Source organism: Pinus tabuliformis, chromosome 2_1 (genome assembly GCF_031772625.1).
Source record: "Pinus tabuliformis cultivar Carrire ecotype Pingquan chromosome 2_1, CPIR1, whole genome shotgun sequence".
NCBI classification, from domain to species: domain Eukaryota; kingdom Viridiplantae; phylum Streptophyta; class Pinopsida; order Pinales; family Pinaceae; genus Pinus; species Pinus tabuliformis.
Genome location: NC_142299.1, coordinates 462,690,512 through 462,716,580, shown reverse-complemented (window position 1 = coordinate 462,716,580; position 26,069 = coordinate 462,690,512). Strand labels below are relative to the sequence as shown.

Here is a 26,069-nt window from a genome sequence, read left to right as displayed (position 1 = left end):
AGCTAAGACTAGTGCTTGGCAAATTTCTTTTTTAAGATGTTAAAAGGCCTCACTATTACAAAATGGCTAATTAATTACTAAAAAAAGGACTAAAATTTGCATATAAATGACCATTTTTCAATCGGTGACCAGTAGTAGATAATTTACAGTATGTTATAACGCGACCAACTTTTAGTCGTTTTTAGCTTAGTCATTAATTGGTTGTCTCAATTTTATCGTCTAGTAGTATATTTAGTCATAAATTTGGTCATTGATTTAGTTATTAATTGCCACAATTAATGACCAAATATACAACAAAATATATTACTATATGGTCACCCGAGAAAACCAATTAATGACCAAAGAAATATGACCAAAATGTTGGTCGTGTTATAAGATACTGTAAATTAGCTACTAATAGTCATATATATGCAAATTTTAGTCATTGTTTGAAACCAATTAATGACCAGAGAAATATGACTAAATTTTGGTCATGTTATAAGATACTGTAAATTAACTACTAATAGTCATATATATGGAAAATTTAGTCGTCCTTTGGAATCGCAAATTTACCATTTGCAATAGTCATTTTTTTTTGTAGTTTCATATTTATTATATAAACAATTAATTTAGTAGTTTATATTCATTTCATTTACTTTCATTAATAATCATTATAAATGACTAATTTAGTCATAAATTCATTTTATTTGTGTTCATCATTAATCAATATAAACTACTAATTTATAAGTTTTAAATTGATTTTATGTGTTCATTATTAATCAACATAAATTAATTATTATGATTTTACAACTAAATTTAAAAAATGCCATACGATGTGCATGTTCATCTAATATGAAAACTCAGAGTTTCATATGTTAATTACAATACTAAACAATATCAAATGCATCTATAGATAATTTCAACCACATAAATTATATTATATGAAATGTTAAAGTATTACAATATGAGTTTCTAACTTAATATTGTTTGAACTACAATTTACACATGAAATGATGTTTCATCACTTCAAAACATTATCATTGTGTTGCCAAGGCATTACAAGTGAATTCACCAACTCTAAAGACTTGACCATCAGTCTCTATGTGTGTGTCTTATGTGGGATATTGAATCTAATAATATCACTAGATCGGTTCTCTTCTCTCTCTCTTTTTGCATTTGTCACTCCAGTGTTATTGCTCTCAGCCTCTTTCTTCAATTCCTGCTTCTTAGCATCAATATTGAGTTCATTTTCTGAAAACAAAAGAAGATACAATGCAGAGTGTAAGACATGAAATACAATGAACAATAAAATATAAACTAAAGTAGACTATAAAGAGTTTATACGACATATACCTCAACATCGGTAATGCCAAATCGATTTTCTCCATACAAGCAAGAAACTCAAACAAGTTTTCTTCAGTTGGGCGATAGTGGCCACTATAATGTGGCTAGATGACCTGTATAAACAAAGCAAATAAAATGTCACCATATAAAATAACACCTTAGTAACTTATTATTCAACCTTCAGGGAAAGCTTAGGCACAATCATGCCAACTAAGTTACATGCTAAAAATTTCAAGTTGTAGGTAACTTGTGAAAACAAATAATCTAAGATGTGATGTTTAATCATTGTCATTTTATTTGCAACAACATTTCATTTTATAATGCATGAACTTGGTCAAGTATACAAGCAACATGTTCTCAAATAACAACATGAAAGTAAAATTTTCTGATAGTCATGAAAATCTTTTAACACAAAATAGTTATAAGGATTCCAATCAATATCATGTAATACTAATTTCATCTTCAAGATTTGGTTGTTGTTTAAATTGACATGATACCAAGTATTTTCAATTTAATATTTAAAAAAAAAAAACAAAATCATAAGAAACGTTCAAAATACAATCAAACAATAAAGAGAGGATATCATGGAATGGACATTGCAATTATAAAAAAATTGTTTACCTATCCATCGATGTCTTGTTTGGCATTCTTAAAGCATTTTCTTTCCCAAAATAACCATGAGGTGAAAGAATCACAAGATTAAAAACCATAGGAATCCCTACTAGAAACATTTCCAAAGTCGATGGCTCAGGTGCCTGGAGGACCTCTAACAACAAATGAATCATATCCAATACATGCTCTACATTGTCTCCCCATCCTTTTCCAATCACATTTCCTGTAACATGCCCACAACAGAGTCAAGTAACAATCAAACAAAGACATTGACATTTGTTTTTATCTTTTCTATCTATAAAATTTGAATCTGATTTGTTTCGAGAACATATTAATTCATATTTAAAGTCTTCCTAACATATGAGAAGGTACCAATCAAGCATGACATCAGAAAAATCGACCTCAATGAGGTCCTCAAACAATTTCTACAATATATTTTTCTTGCTATGATATATTGGGTATAAAAAGAACATATCTGCAAAAGAAAAATCCATATATTAATTATGTTCAAACTCTGTATATGGTGTATTCTTAGGCAACTTTTTAAGATGTTCCTCCACCTTTACCAAAGCGAACTGTAGCTTGGTTAAACTCGGTATCCTTTCATTCAACATCAATTTCTGCAAGATAAATGTCACACATTATTCTTTCCCATTTCTCAACATGCTACATATGATAAATTAAAAGTCACATAAAACCAAGAGAAAACCCTTTTCTAACCAAAACAAACAAGCAAATAGTGCCTCTAATACAACTTCATTCTAATATCAGCAAATGAAAAGAGAGTGGACCATTTTTGCTGCTTGAATTTGCTTGTTTTTGTTATGGAAGTGCTCGAGCTTCAGAAACCAAAAAATGTGAGGGAAGTTGTAAATGTGAAAAAACTATGTTGACCTTTGTAGACTTCTTCAAAATGATGTGAATGATGCCATTTTCGAATGTGGTAAATATCATAATAAGAAATGGCCACATTGGATGCAGAGATTAAATATAAAAACTTGTGGACATGGCATGTATTCTAATAAATTGCATTGCAATGACTACCATGGGCCTCCACAGGTTACAACTCCTCAGTATGTTAGTCTTGATGATGAAAGAGAGATGGCAATGATAAATATGGGTGGTCCTAGTTTGTATGGTGGATATCTTCAAACCAAGGTCGTCATCTTAATGAACCTAGGTTCTGACATGGTAAACCTGGATCTGGTCCTCACCCAGGATCTATCAAGGATATTTTCACAAGAGTCTCACAATTTATCCAGTAAATAAACAGTTAAATTGTATATTAAAACAAATTGAAGTGAACTGCTCAAAATCCTCTTAGGTGGGTTGTGGTCAAGTGGTTAAATCAAAGCACTTTCAATGCACAAAACTAGGTTCAAAGCCACCTGAAGACATGTTACTGAATTAATATGGCCAACGAAGTTATCTACCTCATCCAAAAGTGGGTGGAAGTCTTAACAACCTTGATGGCCCATGGTTGTGGTATGTCTCAAAAAACAAGGAAAGATGCAATTATTGGATGAATTTAATGTGGCCAATGGATTTATCTACCCCATTCAAAAGTGGATGAAAGTCTCAGCAACCTTGATGGCCCATAGTTATGGTATATCTCAACAGACGAGGAAAGGTGCAATCTTGGATGAATTTAATGGAAGAGATACCCTTGGCCATGGCCTCTAAGAAAAGGTAGAGCCCAATTCATTAACAAATTTCCATTTTCCAAATGCAAAAAAGAATATCACAAGATCATACCTTTGCTATTGTAGCCGTCAAGTCATGCATGGAATGTGCAGCCTCATATGATTCAAAGAAAGATGCTTCTTCAGAATTTTCTATGGCACTTGAATACACCTATGCAAAAGTACATTAAATCAACTTTGAATATCATATGGAAATAAAGCAGAAATATCAACTATGGTGTTAATATCAGTCCCAACAAAAAATTATTATTGGCTAAAAATGAATGTGTTACACACAAAATAGTGCCAGCTCCTTTTCTTGTAGAAAAAAGACAACCAATAGGATCAGTTGAAGGTTGGGCATTGATGCTAATTGATGTCCATGGCAAATTTGGGCAAGCCAACACACCCTTAAAGTATTAATTCAATCAAAATGGGAAGATCTAAGTCGTCATCCAAATGTTGAAACAATATGAAATTAAGGGCCTGAACAAAACCCCACCCATATCAAATACTGAAGAGCTCGATTAATAATCTTACCATTAGCTAAAACCAAAAATGTTTCACAGCTTTTCAATCAAATTGAAGCTCCGGCCAACCATGCTTAGCAACACCCATTTTCAAGAGCATATGCCTTATAAAATTTACAACATCTAACTTCACAAAACTACATTTCTAATTAAGTCAAGGTGTTGAGCTGCTTTGTGCCTCAAAAGAAAACACATGAACTGAAATAATTATTCTGAAAGGAAAAACTCAAAAATTCCAATCAAAATTTGGCATAGAGCTTCACTTAAATATGTACCAAATAGTGCATATCCATGACAGATCCTTCAAGTCTTCAAAACCAGAGATAACCCCACCTTCACATGGTTGTGAAAGGCTTTGGTGTCCACCTCACCAGAAAGAGTAACAAAACTTTTAGGCCTCTACTCATGCTGAAGTAGTGCAGTTGTTGTTCCATAATTATTGAGGCACCCCTTAATTGTTGTTGGTGGGTCCAAAGCATGTTGAGTGCCTATGGTGAACATATTCTTATTCCTTGAAAAGATATGTGATATCTTTGCTCCAACAATAATCTTTTTTAGAGGACTAACAATGTGCAAGTAAGATTCCTTCAAGGTATCACCCTTACCAGTTCTGAAAAGCATGAGTCACTTTCAGTATGACACCAAAAAACTTTCTATGCAATGCTTCATAAAAAAGTTTGCAATTGCCCCTAAATTTTACCAAAAAACCCACTAAAATTCATTATTTTAGTTTACAAGAATGGAAAGGACAAAGTCTTACAAGGTCAAAGAAGAAACAAAATCAAGCTTTGAAATACTCAAGCCTTCATCATATTTCAAGAAGTTTCCTAATGCAATGTAGAAAGAAACTTCACCCCTACAGAAAGACTCTCATTTCCAATTACTCCTGAGAAATGTGTTATTGGAGATGGTGTCAATACAATGCTTGTACTGACCCCTGCATAATCATGCATATATTGAAGCTCAACCTGTCAAATTTACAATATATAATGTAAGCAAAGTTAAAGTGTAATCCATTTCACAAAAAAAATTACAAAATTATTTTTATCACTATAAAACATGAAGAATGTTGTTAAGCATTGTGTTTATCACAACATACCAACATGAAATTTTACCATGTAGATAACCTTGTGACTATTGATGATCAAAATTAGGGGGCATGTTGAAGCCTGACTACTACGGATGTTTGAGTAAATGTCTACAATATTACAAAGAAAAGGCTCCAAATAGAAACAAGAACAAGATGTTTCGTTGCAACGGTTCTCACATATAAAACTAGTTATTATTTTTTATATCCTTACAAATGGCTTATTTCAAACTGCAGAACTGGAAATTTGATCCCTTCTAAGTTGAGACTGAGTGGAATAGCACACTACAAATGAAAACTACAACATATTTCAAATATATACATTTAGGAAAATGGCACAATTGACACAAATTCCTAATCACCTTAATTGTCATGTCTTTCTAAATGGTAAAAATGAATGCCACAATAACTGAAAGAATGTTTTAACTTATAGAATGTAGCAATGTCCCAATTAATACAAAGTACTGCAGGTTGTTACTTTACAAAAAAACACCTACATTAAGTGTGCAAATTGTTCAAAGCTAAATATGATGTCAAAGATAGATTTGATTGTTCAAATCCTACAATTAATAGAGACGACATCTTGCACAACTAGGTTTTCACTCTCAAGTTCTCTATTCTTAGGGGTAGCCATGACTTCCCTAAGGAGGGGTGGCTCCCTCTCCTCCTTTGATCCAGCCTTTGAGGCAACCACAAAAGCTTTCAAATATCTTGTGGCAGCTTCTTTCTCAAAAGCAAAAGAACCATAACATCAACCAAATGATGGTTTGTTAAGAAATGGAATAAGTGCTTAAACTCATTCCATCAATCCAAGGAGAAAAGCACTTCATTGCTACCTCTAAAATCTATGCTTCGAAATATAGATTCAATTATCAACTATAAACCCCAAAGTTACTTGACAACATCACCCATTGTCACCTTGGTGATCATCCTTCTCACATAAGGCTAGCTCTCCTCCAACATAAGGGAGGAATCCATGATAAGACTACAAACTTGTCCTTCAAACACTAAAAAAACATATTTGCAAAATGATATTGTTTTTGTCTTTTAAGATTTGAAATGGAAAGCTAGGCAAGACATAGTGTTGGGCTATAAAGTCTAAGCAACAAACAAAACTTTAAAATTGATGAATAATATGTGAGTCGTGACAAAACAACCAAACAACAAGTGTTATCAGTCAAGAATATATCCAATAAATATGTAACAATTTTATCTCCTACTAGATGGAACATTTGAAGGCAATGTGCTCTCCCAACTTGATCTATTGTAAGTCAAATAGCTGAAAAATTCCCTTTGAGGTGTGTGACACAGTGAGCTATCTCAAACCAAAGCTAGTGGGAGCCCACTCTAAATGAACCAAGGGGAATCCTAAGGTTGTGCATCCAATATCTATTAGTATAGATAGGCCTAACAATAAGAGTCACTTAGCTACATAAAGCACTCAAAATAATAAAATGACATATTCAAGCTAACTCCCTCACACCTAGTCAACTTTCCTATCACTTTTTGGTTGGATACTAAAATGGAAACCTTGTACCTACATATGAGTCAGGTCCAGTGTCTCCTATCATAGTTACCAAGGAGATTTCCTCTCAGTTAACAAAAAATAATATTTCTTCCTTTCTCACCAATGTTAATGTCGAGGAGAAGTATCTATCAGGTGAGGAGATCTTGAAATTGGTGGAAGCAACTCTTTCAGAGAAATTTCCATCAAGTAAAGGGAAAAATCCATCAAAAACTGCAATAGATGATTTGAAGTCCAAGTACACAAATTTCATGTCAGGAAGGTTTCCTGATCTGCCAGAGGAAATTTCATTCTAATAATGTGATGGAATATTTCTCTTAAAGATTGTTGTTTGCATTCATCTGTTTTTCTATGATCTATGACCTCTGCAAGGCTAGCCAAATTCAGGATGCAAACAACCAATTGAAACAAATTTTGAATAGGGGTTTGTTTCTCAGTTGTACTACTTATGGGTGTTAAAATTGGCAACTAGGGCCAAACTCCATGTGGGTCATCTTATTCATGGCAACTGATATTTTTCTTGGATTCCTCTCATCGAGAGGTGTAGGATTGATCTAAAGATCATCTGATTCCAATATGTATTCATGGAGATATGAATTTATTTGTGTTATGTGACAATTCGTCAAGGTCGGCCAACAACCAAATTACCCCAACTTGTCCTCCACGTTTTACTATAAATAGAGGTGACCTTCAAGTCATTTTCACACACTCTTGTGATCTCTCTTCATTTCTGTTTTGGGTTTTGATGAAGGAGAGATCTAGAGGGAGTGCCCTAGGCTCTACGCTGCCCTAATGGAGAAGCTCTAATGCTGACCTAATAAAGCCCTAATGCTGACCTAATGAAGAAGCCCTAACGCTGCCCTAGCAATCATGAAAGAAATACCTCAACGCAGTCATGGAGGAGGCTTCTATAAGTGCAACAAGGAGAAGTTCTAACACTGTCAATTTTCCCTAAACGCAAAGATCCTTATGTGACCTAAACGTTTTCCTAGAGGAGTCATAGAACACACCTAGGACACAGTCAAGGAGAGTATCTTTGCAAAAAAAATTGGCCTTCTATATGCTACTCAAAGGCGCAGTCAATGAGGGTTTATATGTTGTCATGAGCTGGTGTTCTAGCATGCCCTAGACATTGTCAAGGAAGAGATTTATATGTTGTCCAAGGAAGGGATCTCATCCGTAGTCTAAACGTAGTCAAGAGGCACTCATACGCATCCTAATCTAGGAGCCCTAATCCGCAATTTGATGAGGCTCCTATTTTCCCTAGCCGCAGTCCCATAAGGAGGTTCCATCCTTTACCAAGCAAGGAGTTTAAGTTGCATTCAGGTGTGCCCTCTTCCACTGTGAAAGTAGGGATAGTGCTACCCTTGTCCTAGTCCTAAAGGAGGACATCTTGGCTGCATCAAATAAAGGAGGAAAGTCGTAATTGAAGGAGCCCTTATCTATGTATGAAAGGACCCTTAGATGCTACAACTAAATCGCAGCAAGGGTAATTACATTACAGCAGAGGATCTGTGGTATCGTCACATTGTTGTAGGTGGCAGCATATTTGTTTGGGCATGTTAGTATTGTTCCTAAGGTTGATTTAAAGAGAAGAAGAATTTTTAATAAGGAGGTGCTTGTGACTGTTGTTTGTAGGTTGACTGGGTCACTGTGTGAAGGGACAAGCACAATGAATATGCTACCTGAAGACTATGTGTTAGGTCGCAGGCCATAACATCACAATCAATTTTGTATGGATATTTGAAGGCTCAAATCATTAGCATTATAAAACTATTGAGATCTCAAACTATTGGAGGGTTGTATGATGTTGTTGCAACATGAGGTTGATAGAAGTATTGTCATAGTGATGGATGCAGCATGGTTGGATACACGATGGATGCAGCGTGGTTGCAACATGGATGGATGCAGCATTGCATTGGATGTAGCATGGTGATGGAATCACTTTGGAGAATCAGTTGAAGAATGAGATCTGATAAGTGTGCCTTCACTTGAGTTCAGATCTGCAGTCCTTGTCATCAGAACTATTGTGTCATCTTCATGGTGAAGATATCAGATGTCTGATCTCTTATTTTGACAAGTCAAATTGTTGACTTTTGATGTATATGTACTATCTCTCTCTATTGAACTATTGAAGATTATAAGAAGAATTGATCAAGGGTTTCCCCACATTGGGGTTTGTCCCTGGCTAGCGCCACATCTTGTGTCGTCTTATCTTGGCTTGTCTTCTGTGATTTATGTATATGTTATACTTGCATCTTACTGTCATGCTAAATGTGATTGCTAATCTGGAATTGATATTGAACTAATATAAAAAATTGAAGTAAATTTCTCTAAGCATAGAACTTACCAAAAATTAACATGGTATCAGAGGTGAGGTGAAGACAAAGTCCAAGCAAGAGTGAAAGAGAAATCACCAAAGTCAGTTGGAAAGGAAAAAAGGCTCAATGCGTTCCTCATCCCACTTTAAATTCACCAAGGGTGAATTCAAAGCAAAGAAGATTATCAGAGTGGCGCAACAAAAGCGTCTGGTGGCCTACCTAAAGGTCACTTCAATGGAAAGTCTAGATCTAAGGGTGGAAGGAAAGGCAAATTCCTTGCTTGCAATGAGTATGGCCATTATGCGAAGGAGTGTCTGAATAGAAGGGACGCATCACTTGATGATGATAACCATCATTCCAGGGGCATCTTCAATGATCGGAGGAATGTTACAATGGCAAAGAGAAGGGGAAAGCAAGGAACTCCAGGTATGAAGAATCAAATATTGTTTCTGAGAATTATCTTATGTCGGTCCTCTCCACCGGACTTGTTGGGAAAATTGATAGTGGTGCCTCAAGGCACTTCACTGGATTCAAGGAAGTGCTCTCTAATATGATAGAGAAGGAAACAATCTTGGAGATTATTCTTGGAGACAATGCCACCTATCCCGTAAAGGGTGTAGGGAATGTTTCTCTTCAAATGGATCAGGGTAACTCGCAAGAAGTTCTTTATGTACCTGATCTCAAAAGGAACCTGTTGTCCATTTCAGCAATGGAAGTCAAAGATTACAGGGTGGCATTCATTGATGGAAAGGTACGTGTTTGAAAAAGGAATTTTAAAGATGCTTTTACTCTTGGGTTCAGGGTTGGAAATTTGTATCAAGTTGCAGGAAGTCCATTGGGGACCATGTCATGTGACTCATCTCTTCTATGGCACCGGAGGTCTGCCCATCTTCATTATGGGGCCCTACCCGTCAGATGGTGACAAGGATGCCTGAATTCAAAGAAAAGCATGAAGGTACATGTCCAAGATGTATCGAAGAAAATCTTACAAGGGGACCATTCCCCTCATGTAATAGCAAGACCACAAATCTGAAACAACCCGAGGGGTTTGAGATTCATGATCAAGAGGGGGTTTGATATTGGTACCTTATGTGGACGATCTCTTTCTGGAAGGTTCAGACCCTCTCATTTACTAAAGTAAGAGGGAGTTGGATTATGGATTTACAATGGTGGATTGCAAGCCCGTGAGTACCCTGATGGAGCATAACCTTGAGAAGTTATGTGGTAGTACTTCCAGACCTGCTTTGGGAAATGCCTCTTATTTTCGTCAACTCATAATAGCATTGATGTTCTTGGTGAACTCCTGTTCAGATATATGTTTTGCAGTTAGCATGTTGAGCTCATATATGGTTGAGCCTCATTGGATTGGTGCCAAGAATCTTCTAAGATATCTTCAAGGCACAATCACTCATGGGTTGAGATACACTACTGGAGTTGTGAGGCTGCATTATTATTCCAGTGATGATTGGACAAGTAGTGTGGAGGATCGCAAGAGCACTCCTGGGTGTTGGTTCTCTTTGGGTTCTGCTTCGATATCCTAGATGAGCAGGAAGCAGAAGTCAGTTGCTTTGAGCATTGATGAGGTCGGATATATAGTTGTGAGTATGGCCTCCTGTGAAGTTGTTTGGTTGAGGAAGCTCTTCAGTGAGCTATTTAGACACGTGTTGGATACCATCGTGATCTTTTGTGACAACCAGAGGGGGATTTGATTGTTGAAGAATCCCGTGTTCTATGATCGCTCCAAGCATATAGACATCAGGTACCATTTTATCTGGGATATGGTACAACGGGGAGCAAGAAGGCTCCATCATTCTGGGACTGATGTGCAAGTCGTCGATATTCAGATGAAGCCCCTAGGAAAGGTCAAATTCTTGACTTTCCGAGAAAAACTAGGAGTCGTGGAGAGACTCTCTCCTGAAGGTCCAGTATAATATGGACATTGAGCTCTGGGAGCTCCAGGGGCTTGGGGGTACTTCTTGTAGTGATGAGAAACCATAGGGTGAATGGTTCAGCCTTCCCCTAGTGGTATGTTATGTAGGTAGGATGAGTGGTTCATCCTTCTCCTACCGAGACACAGTCATAGGGTTAGTGGTTCAGCCTTCCCTAGTGATTTTTTATGTACAAGGTGAGTGGTTCAACCTTCCCCTGGGATACCCCATGGTGACATGTAAGCAGGATGAGTGGTTCATCCTTATCCTGTTGAGACATCCTATCCATGCAGTCTGGGAGTCATGGGAAGTACCTCTCATCTGGCTAATGAGCAGGGAAATAAGGATAGGGGCCACAGTACTACCGATGAACACATTGTGTACTACCAAACTCCCTATGCTAGGATGATATTGATCTAGGATCAATTGGAACTGACTTCAGGTCAGTAAGAGTGATATAACTCACTCTCTTTTGGAACTGATTTCCGATCAGTAAGAGTGGTATAATTCACTCTCTTTTGGAACTGATTTCATATCAGTAAGAGTGGTATGACACACTCTCTTTATTGGAACTGACTTTGGGCTAGTAAGAGTGGTATGAGACACCATCCTTTATATAGAACTAACTTTGGGTCAGTAGAGGATGGTATGATATATTCTCAATCACTTCTTCTTCTTCATAGTTCAGCAGAGCATAGCAGTATAGGGAACTGATGGCAGAGATAATATGAACTGGCAGATGGATTAGAAGATGGAGTTCTCCCAAGTTGAGAGGGAGTGTTAAAGTTAGAAACTAGGGCCAAACTCCATGTGGGTCATCTTATTCATGTTAGCTGATATTTTTCTTGGATTCCTCTCGTCAAGAGGTGGAGGATTGATCTAAAGATCATCTGAGTCCGACATGTATTCATGGAGATATGAATTTATTTGTGTTATGTGACAATTCGTCAAGGTCGACCAACAACCAAATTACCCCAAATTTTCCTCCACATTTTACTATAAATAGAGGTGACCTTCAAGTCATTTTCACACACTCTTGTGATCTCTCTTCATTTCCGTTTTGGGTTTTGATGAAGGAGAGATCTAGAGGGAGTGCCCTAGGCTCTACGCTGCCCTAATGGAGAAGCTCTAACACTAACCTAATAAAGCCCTAATGTTGCCCTAATGAAGAAGCCCTAACGCTGCCTTAGCAGTCATGAAAGAAAGACCTCAACGCAGTCATGGAGGAGGCTTTTATAAGTGTGGCAAGGAGAATTTCTAACGCTGTCAATTTTCCCTAAATGTAGAGATCATTATGTGACCTAAACATTGTCCTGGAGGAGTCATAGAAGACATCTAGGACGCAGTCAAGGAGAGTATCTTCGCAGCAAGATCTGGCCTTCTATATGCTACTCAAAGCCGCAGTCAATGAGGGTTTATATGCTGTCATGAGCTGGTGTTCTAGCGTGCCCTAGACGTTGTCAAGGAAGAGATTTATATGTTGTCCAAGGAAGGGATCTCATCCATATTCTAAACGCAATCAAGAGGCACTCATATGTAGCCTAATCTAGGAGTCCTAATCAGCAATTTGATGAGGCTCCTATCTACCCTAGCCACGATCCAATAAGGGGGTTCCATCCTTTACCAATCAAGGAGTTTAAGTTGCATTTAGGTGTTCCCTCTTCTGCTATCAAAGTAGGGTTATTGTTGCCCTTGTCCCAGTCCTAAAGGAGTACATCTTCGCTGAAGCCAATAAAGGAGGAAAGTCGTAATTGAAGGAGCCCTTATCTATGTTTGAAAGGACCCTTAGATGCTACAACTAAACTATAGCAAGGGTAATTACATTACAGCAAAGGATCTGTGATATTGTCACATTTTTGTAGGTGGCAGCATAACTGTTTGGGCATGTTAGTATTGTTCCTGAGGTCGATTTAAAGAGAAGAAGAATCTGAAGTAAGGAGGTGCTTGTGACTGTTGTTTGTAGGTTGACTAGGTCACTGTGTGAAGGGACAAGCACAATGAATATGCTGCCTGAAGACTGTGTGTTAGGCTGCAGGCCATAACATCACAGTCAATTTCGTATGGATATTTGAAGGCTCAAATAATTAGCATTATAAAAATGCTGAGATCTCAAACTATTGGAGGGTTGTATGATGTTGTTGCAACATGAGGTTGACAGAAGTATTGTCATATTGATGGATGCAGCATGGCAGGATACACAATGGATGCAGCGTGGTTGCAACATGGATTGATGCAGCGTGGTGATCGAATCGCTTTGGAAAATCAGTTGAAGAATGAGGCCTGATAAGTGTGCCTTCACTTGAGTGCTTTAAATTGGCATTGACATAAATTTTGACACTAATTTCACATTGAATAAGCTTCTAGAAAACCCTTACACCCTGTCTTTGTTCTAAATACAATTTACCACTTATTATTTCCTTACACTCTCTTCCAGACTGTTTGAGCAAAGGTATCTCCTACAAAAACAAGAAGCACTTTTGTTGTGTGTGAAGCATACTGATCTGTTTTTGTAGTCACAACCAGAAGACGGTTATGAGCAACAACATTGTTCCACACTTCATTTCTTCACATTTTCTTCAACAACTTTTAGGAAAAAGTGTTTTCTACAGCTACAACAAGCATGCTCTGTGCATTTTGGATAGCGTGGATATTATTGGAGGCTACATTTAAATTTTCTTACTCAATTATCCTTTCTTCTTGTGCTATTTTATATTTATAGATAGACAGACAGATATTGTTTCCCTATTTCAATTTTTTTTTGTCTTTTTACTTTTTTGATGGGGGATGAGGCAAGGATCATATTTCCAGCATGTACCCCTCTCCCAATACCATGCAACTTTGCTTCCAAGGATTTTTGAGATGGAGACTCAAAGGCTTTCTAAGAGAGCCCTCAATCAATCTCCAAGGCATTTGTCACACTTCAAAAAATAATTCCAACTCAGAGTGACTTTTTAAGTTAAAATTGAGGCCCTTCAGGGTTGATTAGAAATGGGCTTCTAAGAGTTTCATTTAAGTATTTCACAACTAGGGATCTTTATTCTAAAATATTAACTTAACAATAATTCTCAAATGTTGATGCATCAGTAGGATAACACGATTAACACATCCAAAGTGTTTCCACAATTTACATTGAATTGAAACTCAATCAAGAAAGTATCCAACAAAATCAAGAAATAAAAAGGCAACATATAATAAATAATTTAGACAACTGATTGGAAAACTACTAATAATACCTGTGACCCGATTCCCAAGGCTTCTTAATGCTACTTACAAAGGTATGTTCTAAGTAGTGAAACATGAATCTTCGATCACTTGCGGTTAACCGCAAGTCAAACTCTGCTCTTCCCTCAAACGATCTGGTTCAACTCTGGGTGAGTCAAACTCGCGTTGACCGAGTTTGATTCATGGTCAACATGATTTTGACTTGCGACTCACTGATTAATTGTGATTTAAGCGACTGACGCGATTTTCAGCGCTCAACTCAGCGAGCAATGGTTTTAACTTTTAGGGTTCCCGCATTTTTCGTTGCATGGTTTAGTTAGGTTAAAAATTAAACTTCGGTCCATAACTCTCTTCTCACCGCTTAGGCGCGCAACTCAAACACTGAGAAGGTAATAGAGGCATGGTTTCAGTTTTAGTTTACGCTGCGTAATAGAGTCGTAGTGTAATAGAGGCATAGTGTGCAATGTGCTCCAGTGTTAGCTTCAGCATGTGCTCTGTCATATATTTCAGTACCAAACCATTATCGTATCATTTCAGCAGCAATCAAGAGATTTTAGTTACTGCTTTTTAACTAATTAGTATGCAATATTTTATAAACTTTTAGAAGCAGATGCTTCTGGTTCTATGTAGTCATTGGTTAGGAGTCAGGACTCAGTACTTTGGATCATGTTTGGACTCATAACATATATGAGATACTTATTCATTCATGATATTTTGGACATCAATTGATATTATGCATTTTTTGGACATGACTTTATTGATATCAATGACTTTATTCCCTGATTTTTTCCCAATCTGATTAAACTCTTCGCTCTTTTCTCTCACCAATTTATTGTATATTCTGAGTCTGGTAACATTGGTTCTAGAGAACTAAATTTGTCACCACTACAACTCGTACCACCAGGTAACCACTATATCCTCTTTGCCAGATATATGCAAAACAATATAAGATTACCTGCAATGCCCTTCCATAACTTTTTCCATGTTGTCATCATATGTAGGAATAAACACATCGTTGGCCAAAGACACCATGTAATCCAGTGCAGCCATTTCAGATGAATGATTTTGGAATGGCTTTAAATCCATAGGACTAAGAAGAGTCTCCTTCCTCACCTACAGATTTTTGTTGATTAGCATGAGTGCATGACATAAGAAAATCCAACTTCAAAGGAAAATGAGTTGAAGTGAGTGAATCGGTCAACTTACAATATTTGGATAAGTTGAATAGAGGGCAGGCATCCTTCTTTCTCCCCCATATATTTCTTTAGCAGCAATACATATCTAAATATTTCTATCAAAATCAAAAGCTTTCAGTACTAATGGAGTCTCCTCTAGTGTTACAGGACACAGTCCATCCTTCCTCTTCATTTAAGAAATTATGACCTCCTTCCACCAAGGGTAGGCATGCCTATGAAAGAAATACAACAAGATAATAGGATCAACATTGTTAACAATAAAGATTTTGACTTGACCAGGAAAATATTATGATTTCCAAACATGTAATATACCTCAGTCTGGTGAGTTCCTCAACTTATTCATCGGTACAACGAAGAGTGCAACCAGAAAAAACCAATATATCCATTTCATAACAAAGATGAAGAGCCACAAAAGGACCATGCTATTGCAATATTTAAAAAAAATTGACCCAATTCATCAATTTTTGAAGTGAAAAGCAGAGTGTTGTAATTCACATGACAACATAGCTTTTAAACCTCAAGTGGCAGGCTATTATTTGCCAGATGTGCATATGTCTTATTCAAATGCAAAACTTTGTGCTTTCTTATAAGGGGAAGGATTTGTATCATGGTAGGAAACTTTGTTAGTATCCTTCTATGCAAAGCCAAAAGTATTAAAGGATAGTCTTTGATACTCAACTTGATGCAGGTAAGACAACATGTTTGACCATCTCGTAGGAGGCATGGTGAAGACTGCCCCATCTTCTACCTTTGCCTTCAGCTTTGAAGGAAGCTTCTTTACTATCTGAAACTTGCCTTTGAGAGATGTGATAAACTGATCCACATCAAAAATGTCTTCAAATTCACTGTTCACATAAAATTAAAGATTAATTTTGCAAAAGGAAACATGAAGGATAAACCACCCCCACAAGTAATTAATGCCATGCAATACCCAATGTTGAAATCAATCAATAAAACATACTGAAGATCTGTTAACAGATAGGAGGAATACTAAAGTTAAACACCTAGGATCTGCCCAAAATGAAGCCTTGTCCAGCTTTGGGACAACCACAATCACATTGAGATAATTGTAACCATGTCACATATCTAACATGAGAAAAATATTGACCTTGATCAAATGATAATATATCACAAAACAGTCACAAAAGAAAATGCAGCAAACACAGTGACAACATGAAGTAAATAATTACAGAGTTTGGAGAACCATAATTAAGGCCCTAGCTAAAGGAAAATTGTGCATAATTCTAAAAGGTGGAGATAAACCAGCTTACATATTGCAGCTCACATCTGATCCAGACCTCCATTGCAAGAGACCATTAGGTATCCATTGCTTTTATATAGTTCTGCAAACAATTTTCACACTCAAGAATTTCAGTATAGTATTCAAGATTTTTCTCAAATAGATACCAAAAGGAGGGAAAAAATAAAATTAACTGAAAGAAGAGAATGTTTTGCTTTCTACATTGATGGCCAAAGAAATTTTTCCTTACAAGAAATAATGTAGTAATTACTCTGAAAATATTCAATTTCATTTGAATTTAAAGGTACAAACCATATGATGCCTAAAAAAATTCAAGTTTACTCATAGTCTAGGTCAGCAACTATTACATCATCTGGAAAACCATCAAATTGCAATTAGCTTATCTAAAAGCTTGAGAGTTCTTTGTGCTAGAAAGAAACAGAGAAGTTATCCATTACTCTAAGTAGCATTGTTCACTTAGTATGGCATAAAACACTAATTTGTTTTCAGTTTCAAAAAGCTCAGTTACATAACCTAAGCACCATTCAAGTAATTTGTTCATAATTTACTAATTGTGGTTTACTTATGGGGAGGATGGTGTTCTAATCAGTTTCATTGTTTTCAGAGCTCATTGCTATCATTGGAAGACTATAAGTTCATGTTAAAAGTTTAACTTTCCAAGGCAGCATCTCTAAACCTGCTCATCTAGAAGTAGCTAATAGTTAGGAATTCCATAAACATAATGGAGTTTCTATTTGTCTATTGTGATATCATACCTCCTACAAGTGCACTTAACAGTGAAAGCCTGCAAATATAATCTATGTTACTCTTGGTGCCATTAAAGCAATGCAAGATTATGAATCTTGATAATTGACAATAGTAAAGTGGACGACATCAATCCGAAACTAAACGAGCTAGAAAAAACAAGAATGGACTTTCACTTCTCATATATAGAGGAATTTTCAAATTTCAAACTTAATTAGGTATGTGGTGGACAAAAAAGCACCTATATGAAGGGAAAGAAAACTTCCATCAGTTATAACTTCCTTTGAGGTACAGGCTCAGCAAAACCAAAATACCTCACAAGCATTAGATCTCCTTGAAGGTAGTGATTCAATTGCACCTTCTAGTACAACTAACTTGTTGCAACTTCACTCTAGTCACTAGCCATGCCTTTGCTTCTCATTCCTTGCTCTTAAGATAAGGACTCATGGCATGAAGGCAATAGCTGGAAGAAATTCTAGTAAGGTTAAATGCCTAATAAGAACTAAACTAAGATTACAGATAGACACCAAGAGGGTGTTGGTACACTCAGGTAAGTTATAAATTTACTTTCTAACTCAAGTAACCATGATTCAATTGCTTAAGTTGTTCCCCTATGGGTAGAATTGTTCCAGCAAACTTCCAAGCTAGCCATCCCTATGGGCCTGGTTCCAAATATCCCTAAACCAAACATCACTATTGGGTTTCTACTGGTAGGATTGGATGCTTGTGGACACAAGCCAATGCAACTTCATATAGTGCATCCTCTGACATATAAATGGTGGAGATATACTTGATTTATTATTCAATGCTACAGGCATCTCACTCTACCTTTAGTCATGGCACACCACTTTGCTCCAGAGAACCAGATAGAATGGCAACTACTATTATTTAGCTGTAATGTTATTGTACTATATTTTTGTTATCCATTAGACTGTATCTAGAATTAGTTTGTAGATGGACATATCAAATCTATTTTCTCATAGAATATCTCTACAAGCTCCCCACATAGAGTATTCAAACAATAATGCACAAAGAAATAAAATAATTTCTAGTCATGATTTTTTTTCCTTCATAAAGATCAGGGCACATATGCCCTGTGATAATTGTTGTCTGCATAGGATCACGTTCTCAATGTTTGTGTGGAAGGAGGAGGCCACTCTGGCTTCGTGGCTCTAAGTTGCACATAGGCTGAGTTGGAGTGGAAGTCATTTGGTCATTAGGTTAGAGAACTCTCGCCTAATAATGTGTGTGGAGAAGACATATGATCACTTTGTGTAGAGAGCACTACCACTGTTAAGGTTGTCAGTCATGGCATTTGAGAGGTCACATTATAGTCACAATGGAGGATACCCACAGTAAGGGTCACATTTGCATAATGGCCACAATTAGCCATTACTCTAAGTAGCATTGTTCACTTAGTATGGCATAAAACACTGATTTGTTTTCAGTTTCAAAAAGCTCAGTTACATAACCTAAGCACCATTCAAGTAATTTGTTCATAATTTACTAATTGTGGTTTACTTATGGGGAGGATGGTGTTCTAATCAGTTTCATTGTTTTCAGAGCTCATTGCTATCATTGGAAGACTATAAGTTCATGTTAAAATTTTAACTTTCCAAGGCAGCATCTCTAAACCTATTCATCTAGAAGTAGCTAATAGTTTGGAATTCCATAAACATAATGGACTTTCTATTTATCTATTGTGATGTCATACCTCCTACAAGTGCACCTAACAGTGAAAGCCTGAAAATATAATCTATGTTACATTTGGTGCCATTAAAGCAATGCAAGATTATGAATCTTGATAATCGACAATAGTAAAGTGGATGACATCAATCCAAAACTAAACGAGCTAGAAAAAACAAAAATGGATTTTCACTTCTCATCTATAGAGGGATTTTCAAATTTAAAACTTAATTAGGTATGTGGTGGACAAAAAAGCACCTATATGAAGGGAAAGAAAACTTCCATTAGTTATAACTTCCTTTGAGGTATAGGCTCAGCAATACCAAAATACCTCACAAGCATTATATCTCCTTGAAGGTAGTGATTCAATTGCACCTTCTAGTACAACTAACTTGTTGCAACTTCACTATAGTTACTAGCCATGCCTTTGCTTCTCATTCCTTGCTCTGAAGAAAGGACTCATGGCATGAAGGCAATAGCTGGAAGAAATTCTGGTAAGGTTAAATGCCTAGTAAGAACTAAACTAAGATTACAGATAGACACCAAGAGGGTGTTGGTACACTCAGGTAAGTTATAAAATTACCTTCTAACTCAAGTAACCATGATTCAATTGCTTAAGTTGCTCCCCCATGGGCAGAACTGTTCCAGCAAACTTCCAAGCTAGCCATCCCTATGGGTCTAGTTCCAAATATCCCTAAACCAGACATCACTGTTGGGTTTCTACTGGTAGGATTGGATGCTTTTGGACACGAGCCAATGCAACTTCATATAGTGTGTCCTGTGAAATATAAATGGTGGAGATAGACTTGATTTCTTATTCAATGCTACAGGCATCTCACTCTGCCTTTAGTCATGACACACCACTTTGCTCCAGAGAACCAGATAGAATGGCAACTAGTATTATTTAGCTGCAATGTTATTGTACTATATTTTTGTTATCCATTAGACTGTATCTAGAATTATTTTGTAGATGGACATATCAAATCTATTTTCTCATAGAATATCTCTACAAGCTCCCCACATAGAGTATTCAAACAATAATGCACAAAGAAATAAAATAATTTCCAGTCATGATTTTTTTCCTTCATAAAGATCAGGGCACATATGCCATGTGATAATTGTTGCTTGCACGGGATCATGTTCTCAATGTTTGTGTGGAAGGAGGAGGCCACTCTAGCTTCGTGGCTCTAAGTTGCACATCGTTTGAGTTGGAGTGGAAGTCATTTGGTCATTAGGTTAGAGAACTCTCACCTAATAATGTGTGTGGAGAAGACATGTGATCACTTTGTGTGGAGAGCATTTTTATGTGAGGTCAGGCTTGGTGTGGCACTGCCACTGTTAAGGTTGTCAGTCATGGCATTTGAGAGGTCACATTATAGTCACAATGGAGGATACCCACAGTAAGGGTCACATTTGCATAATGGTCATTGAGAATTTCCAATCACAAGGAACCACTCATGATTAAAACAAAGCCCAAGTGTTTTTACTATTTCTCCAATTCATCGTGAGAAATCAACCAAAGAATATGGTGCCTGAGTTCGCTTAAATATTGCATCTTTCACATGGAAATTTTTTTAGGCTATACATTGAAATTCAGTTTGCTATGTTTATAATTACAAGTGAACCCAGGAGGATGCAAAAAAATATTCTTGGAAAGCCTAAAGTCATACCATTTCCTAGAAGTTCCTTGCTCGAAAGAGCCAATAGAAACTCTGAAATCAAAACCCATTTATACATGAGGTTTTTGCCAAAGAATTTAAATTTTAGATACAGTGATACATGTAACAATACCACAGATGTCGAACTTGCATATTCTTTGTAAATGCAGAGGTTGTGTATTTGATATTGTAGTTTGTTCTAGGAGATAAGAAATATGGTAGTTTCTAGGGCCAAACACATAACAAAGGATAAGGAATCACGATCGACAAACAATGAAAATGTCAATCATAGAAACAAATGGCATGTGAAGCAACACCTAGATTCGTATTTGAAAATAGCAGCAAAGCAAGCTTTAAAAGAACACAGAACATGTTCTTTAGGGAATATAGAGTGTGGACTCCAATCAAGGGATTGAACAGATTAATATGAGTAGTCAATATAGAGAATATCTCTAGCAATGTGTTTCAATGGCAGAAGAAGAAAGATGCTAAAGTTTGAAATTTTGAATCAAGGATGGAAATCAGGACAGACAAGTAGTGCATCCATAATGGATGATATTAGTGGGGAGGACATACATAGTAATCTAACAGAAAGTAGTAAATGTGAATATCGAAGAATAGCCAATCTCCGTCGGGGGTTGAGGCCTTTATTTATCTGATTCACATATTGCCTACAGATGGAAATGGGATTATTAAGGCCTCGATTGTGGTTCGTTGTGTGGCCTTGATGAAAATGTGGAGTGCATCAATACATATTGTTAGAGCCTAGATTTGCCTCAGGCTGAAAAGACAAGGTTCTAGGTCCACATCAAACCACGCTCAACCTCGTAGCTAACCCTACGAGGACAGGAGAGGGCTCTCTCCGGGTCGATCTCGGCAAAAGACAAGCGATGGAGCTCGAGAAGACTGAAATAAAAGCTAATTTTAGGCTAGGTATCAAGTACAAGGGTTTGTTGTGAGTTTTTTGGGGGTTTTGTGTTGGAAACAGGGAAAGGAAAATTGGGCTCGGGGATGAGGCACAGTTTTTGCAGAGTTCTGATTGGGGCAAGGAAGGCAATTGTTTTTATGCTTTAATTTGAGTGAATGAATAGATCGGACTGGTGAGGAGCTAAGGAGAGCAAGAGAGTCTCAAGAATTCTCCTTAAACAGATGAAAACATGGAAATTTAAACAAATTCAAAGGCAGAGCATAACAGTTAATGGATTCCACCTTAATCACTCATTTGTTCAAATTCGGAAGAAAAGAGAGGAAAATGATACACATAACACTAATGAACTTACGATTACTTAGAGAAGCACACCATCAAAACATAAAGCCACATAGATCCCAAGCAGTGCTGCAAAACCCTGGTCTTTCCTTAGCCAAAAATGCAGAGATAAAATGTACAATGATATCCCAAGTGTCCAACCATGAAAATGACTTATAAATTACATAATATAGGCAAGCCAAACCTATTTCCTTGCCTCTAGGGGTCGAGCTCATCATTCTAGGAGTTGTTTCAACCAATTCTAAACAAAGCACTAAAATCTAGGTAGTCAAAACAACTTGCCTCTATAAGGTAGGAAACTGATTCATTCATTAAATGTTCACTTTTTAGTGAATGAATCCTCTAGAACAAGTAAATAAGTGCCAAAATTACATCATGTTCATCTAATTACATCAAGGTAGATCAAAAATTACATCACAAAGAAAAACTAGTCAAACTGGCCGAATTTCTAAGCTGGAAGGTGAAAAATTGGGCAAAAAACCTCTGTGCGCCGCACCAATTTCTCTGTGCATTGCGCCACTTTGAGACTCAGTTTGAGGCACTCCTGAAGTCCAAATTGAGCCCAAGTGTGCTTGTTGGAATCCTTTCCTGTCTACTTTCCAACCCAAGTGGAATTTCTGAATTTGGTGCCCATTTGCCCCTTCAAAACTGCAATCTCCCAAGACTGCTTCCTGTGTGTCAAAATAGGGGCAGAGAGGTCATTTTTTGAGTGTTTTTGACCTCCTGAGGACTCAAAACTTGCCCAAACTTCTTGGCCATGCACCAGAAGTCATGATTTTTCATGAAAAATCCAAAAATATAAAGTTTTTTCCATTTGGAGCTTCCTATCATAAGCGTGCGCCACGTGGCGCAGCGCATAAGGAGGAAAACCCTGTTTTTTATACAAAAATTTGCCAAAATGCCAAAAATGCCCCAAATTTTTTGAAATTTGGGCTGGAGCTTCTTCATTAAGTTTCATGCTAGGCTAAAGAGGCTTCGGCCAATATCTAAAGACGATCAAGCTCCCTTTGCCTCTTTTGCTTCCTTATTGCCTTCCTCAATTTTGCCTTTAAATGCCTAATTCGTGCCTTGGAGATCTTGTTCTGTGCCATGTAGTGGAAAGCCATGTGTCTCAGCAATGCATGGTCCTTATTAGCCTTGTCTAACAGTCTCTCTAAGTGCATGTTAACTCTCTCGAGATTAGACTCCCGATCCTCATTAATTTCTTGCTCCGGCGAAGCGAACTCCACCCTCCTTCTTTGGGCAGCTTGGCGGTTTTTCTTTATGTTTTTGCCACCTCTATGAGGCCTCCTGGGTGCATGTACTTCTGTTGGTGAATCATTGTGGGTCTCCTCCTCATGATCATATGACGGATCAGATTCCATCTCTACTAGTGGATGAAATGTCTTGGAGCTACCTTGAACTATCTTGATGCAAAATAGGTGATTTTATGGTGTGCCTTGACCTTTGCCACCAAGGGGAACAGTGATAGGTGGGACTGTGAAGGGAGAGGGTAAGAGGGGTTTTATGTATAGGGTTATTAGAGTTTTGGAATTTGAGAATTTTGGGACAGAGAATTTGGGATAGGGGTTTGATGTTTTTAGGGAGTAGGGAAACTCAGGAATGATGGAAATAAGGAAGAAATGGGATGGGGGAATGAATTTGGTGAAAACTCTAAATAGCAACTTTCATGTGAATATTTTGACATCGTATGGTTTGAGTTTTTGTTTGAACCATTACCATCCATCAACCACCATACCCTAGCACAAACTTGGATGAAACACAAAAATGGATGCTCTACCTACTTGTGGAATGAAGAATTTGCAATTTGGAGGAATATTTCAATGAATTTCAGGCCTTTTAGCCTAGTGCATTGTGCCTCCCCAGTGCGTCGCACCAGTGTAAATTTACACTGGAAAATTTCTCCGAGTGCGTCGCGCCTCCCCAGTGCGCCGCGCCTTTTTCCATGTGACTTTTTGAGGCCTTCCCGATGTCCAAATTGGGTACAGGATAGCTCATTGAAAAGGTATTTGAGTATACTTTCAAACCCAACAATAATTTTTGAATTTGGAGTTCATTTTCCCTGTCAAAAATCAAATCTCCGAAGACTGCTCAAAATGTGTCAAATGAGGCTACCCAAAGGTAGAGTTTTGTTGCAGTCAACTTTTTAATGCCTTCCTCAACTCCAAATTGAGCTCATGATAGCTCATTGGAAAGATCTTTGTGTCTAGTCACCATTTGACTCATCAAGAAAGTCATTTGGCCAACCAATCTAGGAGAAAACTTTATTTTCCCAAGGTCACTTCAGAGGTGCATCAATTCTCCCAAGGCAATTGTATTTTTGACATTTCTATAAAACCATGACACATGTGTAAAAAGTGAAGGATTGTTTTCTTCCTTGGCCTATTTTGGACAAAAACCTCTCTCAGTTTTTCCAAATTCATCTTTCCTTTCTCAGAAACATCATTTGAGTAAAACCTACCCCGATGTGTGGAACAAGAGATTTGTCGAAATGAAGCGAAATGAAGGGGATAGGGAGCTTCTAAATTCTTGAGGAAATTTTGGGAAGTAGGGAGGGATGTTAGGAAGTAGGGGAAAGTGTAATCTCTAAAATTGAGTGAGGGGAAGGGGTCCAAAAGGGAAAAACACAGGCCTAGCCTAGAAAATAGGGTTTGTAGCAAGAAACTAGGGTTTGTGTGAAAATGAGGAATTTGGGGGATCTCAGTGATGGGAAATGTTTAATAAGGTACATTAAGGATAGGGGAAGGTGGATGAACATCAGGATACAAGTTTTTCTGATGATTTGACCGTCCAAGAGAAATTGCCTTCAAAACCCTAGGAGAGGGAAATGACCTTACCTAGGCGTAACTGAAGCATGAACAAGGTGTAAAATGACCCATTGGAACCTGACATGATGATGACAACCCTCTGAATGATGGTAGACTCAGCTGAATAGTGACATAGACCGACATTTGGACAACTTTGAAAGGAGTGAAAGCAAACCCTAGACCTAATGCCTAGTGACCAAATTTACTTGAAGACTCACTGAAATGATAAAATTTGACCTTGACACCTTAAAATCACTTTGTAAGAGCATGTTTGATCCCTGGAGGAAGGCTGGAAAGACTGACACTAACACATACATAGCTTCACACCTTGTATTTTCTACAACATGTTACCTAGGAGGGGGTTCGGCATGCAAGTAATTGACTGAACATTAGGTTTAGGGAGTGGGTTCTTACAAATATTAAGGGATTCCTCCCTCATTTGTACATGGTTTTACCTATTGGTTCAACATTTTTTCCTAGGTTAGCCAATACTTTTCAACACAACAAAAGGAATTTGTATTAAAGAGGGAAATGAGCTTAATCCCAATTTCCTCTCTGTATCTTCACCCCATTATTTTTGTGGTTCAATAGAGCCAAAATAGGATCCACAAGTGTGACAGCCTACAAGGTTGTTGCATTTAGTGGCAGCCTTTACATGGATCTTTTTTCTATAGTTCATAGGTATTATGTCCTACGTTGGCCTCCCACAACAATCACACTATTGCTAGTCATCAGTGGAGTCTCAAATAAAATGACAATGTACATGGGTGTTAAAATTGCATTCAGGATCTTCACTTCTCTATTTGACAATGCCTTTATATGTAAAATAATTAGATAGAGTGAACTGGCCAACTGTCACATGTCATGCACAAAACACATGCAAAATCAAGAGCTTCTTTTCAATTACAGGTAGTATTCTTCACTACCATAGACACCAATGTGCATGTTCATACAATTGAGCACTCAAAATCTCATTTTGATACAATGGTTAAAATACAATGCATATATAAGGTAGATAATTAGTACCTAAGAGATGGTTTTAACTTCTTGAATGATGCTCAAATGAGGGAGAGTCTCCCCTATATATGGAAATTAATACAAGAAATCGGTCACTAATTTTATGGCCTGTGCATAAACTGTGGGAGTGAGATCACCAAGACCTGCTCCACGAGGTAGTTGTTTAGGCTACAAAGAAACACTAAAATATTCTAGTATTGATG

General features: G+C 37.2%; 2 pseudogenes; both read right to left on the bottom strand.

Annotated features, from left to right (window-relative positions):
• Positions 1 to 4,450: 4,450 nt before the first annotated feature.
• On the bottom strand, positions 4,451 to 5,608 carry LOC149200926 (mitochondrial outer membrane protein porin of 36 kDa-like; annotated as a pseudogene).
• A 9,573-nt stretch (positions 5,609 to 15,181) lies between these two features.
• LOC149200925 (rhamnogalacturonan I rhamnosyltransferase 1-like) overlaps positions 15,182 to 26,069 on the bottom strand; it is a 49,811-nt pseudogene continuing 38,923 nt past the window's right edge.